This window comes from Mandrillus leucophaeus, unplaced genomic scaffold (assembly GCF_000951045.1).
Source record: "Mandrillus leucophaeus isolate KB7577 unplaced genomic scaffold, Mleu.le_1.0 Scaffold320, whole genome shotgun sequence".
Taxonomy (NCBI): domain Eukaryota; kingdom Metazoa; phylum Chordata; class Mammalia; order Primates; family Cercopithecidae; genus Mandrillus; species Mandrillus leucophaeus.
The window spans coordinates 487,833-491,505 of record NW_012103366.1 but is presented as its reverse complement, the minus strand read 5'-3'; positions in this window follow the sequence as shown (position 1 = coordinate 491,505).

Here is a 3,673-nt window from a genome sequence, read left to right as displayed (position 1 = left end):
TGAGCCACTGCGCCTGACCCAGAATTCATTTCTTAAACCCCACCACTGGATTGCAATTTACTTAAATGGGGAGTACAGAAAGAGTGGCAAATTTGGTTGAGCATATAACAAGTCCAGTCATACTGGGACATATTGAGACACGTTGAGCTTGAGATGCCTGTGGAAGATCCAGGCAAAGTCTAGAAGGTAGTCGGATATAAGGAGGTGGAGTAAAACTATGAATTTTAAAGTAGGACCCATTTTAACATAAGACAGTATATTATTTTTGGAAAATATAAAAGGATATATTTTTCATTTGCCTTAAATCATGGTGCTCTGAGACTCCCCACACATGACATCAGTGAGATTCAGGGAAGGGTGGCTGCCAGCCAGATGTCTGTCAGCCCTCAGCATTGACTATCAAGTCAGTTTCTGTTCATTCCGTAGTGAGACAATAGTCCTGAGAGTCAGGTCTTATCTAAGGAGAAGAGGAGTTTCTGCATCGTGACAGTTCCCTTTTCAAGGGCCAGTCCTGTCAACTCAGACCATTGAACATTCTCACCATTGGTCAGTAGACAGCATATGGGCACCAGCCACCAGCTAGGCTGATTGATCAGCATCTGTTCTGATTGGTGGATTCTGTGTCTTACTGGTAGTTAAATATTTTTAATATCACACACATGTTTGTGCGCACGCGCACACACACACACAGAGAACCCAGGATATGACTAAAGAGACATGCCCATCTAACAGGAAGAAAGGAAGGCAAAATATAGGAGAAAGGACAGGTAGTCAGTGACAAAAGTTCTGGTCCAGAGTCAAAAAAGCTTGACTAGTGGATGAGCGTGGATTTTTTAAATATTTCGGTGCAGAGCAGCAGGATGAGATCATCTAATATCCTTCGTTTATGAAGAGTCAAAGAACATTACAGCCAGTGCGACATTCCTCTCACATGTAATATGGCCCAGAGAGGCAAAATGATGTGTTGAGGGCAGGTGGCTGGATAGATGTGCTCCTGAGATGTGCTGCTGGTTCCTGGATCTCCAAGCCCTTATCATGATGTGTTCCCAAGTGTTCTCTGCCCCTCTCCCCACAACACCCAAACCAGAGGGGAAGGAAGGGTAACCAGGGTGACCCACAGCATAGGTTGCCATGGACATCCAAGGCAGGGGCCTGGTGGAGGATGTGACAGACACCAAAGGTCTTTAGTTCCAACACCACCAAATGCCCTGGTAATCTCTTATGTTGGTGCAAAAGTAGTTGTGGTTTTTGCCATTACTTTTAAAAGCAAATGGGTGGATGAAGAATGACTCCTGAGTTTCTCACCTGGGTAATTAGGCGGATATGGTGCAGTTTTATGCAGCTGACAGTCCATAACTCTGTGCTAGGTAGTTTACATGAATTGACCCATTTAATTCTCTTAACAATTCCATGAGTTGACAATAATCTTAACTCCATTTTACAGACTAGGAACTTGAGGCACAGAGAGTTTAAGCAGGCTGCCCAAGTTACACAGCTAGTAAGTGGCAGAATCAGGGTTTTAAGCTCATACTTTTAAGGGCAAAAGCCTCAATTATTTTTGCACCAATCTGATAGAAAGATGGGGCCAAACTCCCCATGCCGGGCTAAGAAAACTTAGTGCAGCTTCACTGGCCATAGACTTCATTGAAAGGCACTAGGACCAAAGCACCCAGGAACTGGATTAAATCATCTCACTGCATCAGAAACCAGCAGACTCACGGACCAGCCTGAAGATGCAGAGCCCCTCACCTCCTGCCACGATGCTATCTAAGCTCCCTGCAAACACGGCACCATCTTGGGGAGGAAGAGCAAGAGGGGAGGAATAGCTCTGGCAGGGAGGTGAACTAAATTGACTGAATATTTACTGGAAGGAAACTTTTTAATCTGAAAGAGATTATTATAGACTAAAAGAGCGCTAGGTACCTTCAATGGCAAGACCAGGTGTTGCTATTATTCTGGCTATCCAGGAAAACAAAGATGTAAACTGTTATATTAAACAAAGGAAACTATATTCATTTTCAATATTGAGTGCATATTTCTGATTCTATTATAGTAAGGAAAACGCCATCCCTTCTGACATTTCCTTTCATAGGTAGAGTAAGGAGTTCAATTAATACAACTCTGACCCTTCGTCTGCCGCCTTTTTCTTTTCACTCTTGGACCGATAGACTTTCATATCCGATTGAAAAATCTGAGAATGTCTGGACGTTCTTGGTTATGCAAGTCCCTCTTCTTCTTGGGGGAAAGTCTAACAGTAGATGGGTTCCCCTCTGTTTTTCCCTCTCCTAATCCTCTGAAGCCCAGTGTTCTGACTGAATGGGGCAAATCTGTTTAATTTGGGGGCTCATCTAGCAGGCCCGTTTTGCTCCAATATAAGCTAAGTCCTCCAACCCCCTCCAATCTCCTCCATCAGTAAGAAACATGATACATTACCCATTCTTAATTATTTATTTTTTATGTAGAGATGGGGTTTCGCCATGTTGCCCAGGCTGGTCTAGAACTCCTGGGCTCAAGCAATTCACCCACCTCGGCCTCCCAAAGTGCAGGGGTGAGCCACTGCGCCTGGCCCATTTATTTTTTTAATTGAGGTAAAATTAACATGACATAAAATTTGCCATTTTAATCATTTTACAGTATACAATTCAGTGGTTTTTATTGTATTTACACTGTTGTGTAACTATCATCACTACATAATTCAAGACCGTTTTCATCACCTGTCTGCAAAAACAAACAAAAACACCAAAAACCAAACTCATTAAGCAGTCACTCCTCATATCTTCTATTCCTAGCTCCTGGAAATCATGAATCTGCCTTCTGTCTCAATGACTTGCCTATTCTGGATGTTTCAAGTAAATAGAATCATACAACATGTGGCCATTCATGACTAGCTTCTTTCATTTAGTGTCATGTTTTGAAGTTTCATCAATATTGTTGCAGGTATCAGTACTTCATTTCTTGTTATGTGTGAATAATATCCACTGCATGGACATGCCACATTTTGTTTCTCAGTTCCACAGTTGATAAATATTTGTATTGTTTCCACTTTTTGTAAAAAATAATTTTTTTTACAAAAAATATGTAATTTGGCCAGGCACAGTGGCTCATGCCTGTAATGCTAGCACTTTGGGAGGCCAAGGTGGGTGAATCACTTGAGCCAAGGAGTTTGAGACCCGCTGGGCATAGTGAGATCCCATCTCTACAAACATTGCCAAAATTAGCCAGAAGGAGTGTCATACACCTGTTGTCCCAGCTACTTGGGGGGCTGACGTGGGAGGATCACTTGAGCTCAGGAGGCTGCAGTGAGCTGAGATCATGCCACTGCACTCCAGCCTGGGTGACAGAGCCAGACTGTCTCAAAAAAAAAGTGACTTTTTTTCCACATTATTCATAGCTATTATGAATAATGAACACCTGCTTTCATTTCTCTTAGACATATATGGAAGTATACAATTGCTAGGCCCTATGGTAATTCTGTTTAACTTTCAAGGAACTATCAAACTGTTTTTCACAGCTTCTGCACCATTTTACCTTCCCATCAGTGGTATAAAAGGGTTCCAATTTCTCCATATTCTTGCCTACACTTGTAATTTTCCATTAAAACAAAGTTTAGCCAACCTAGTGAGTATGAAATAATATCTCATTGTGGTGTTGATTTGCATTCCCCTAATGACTA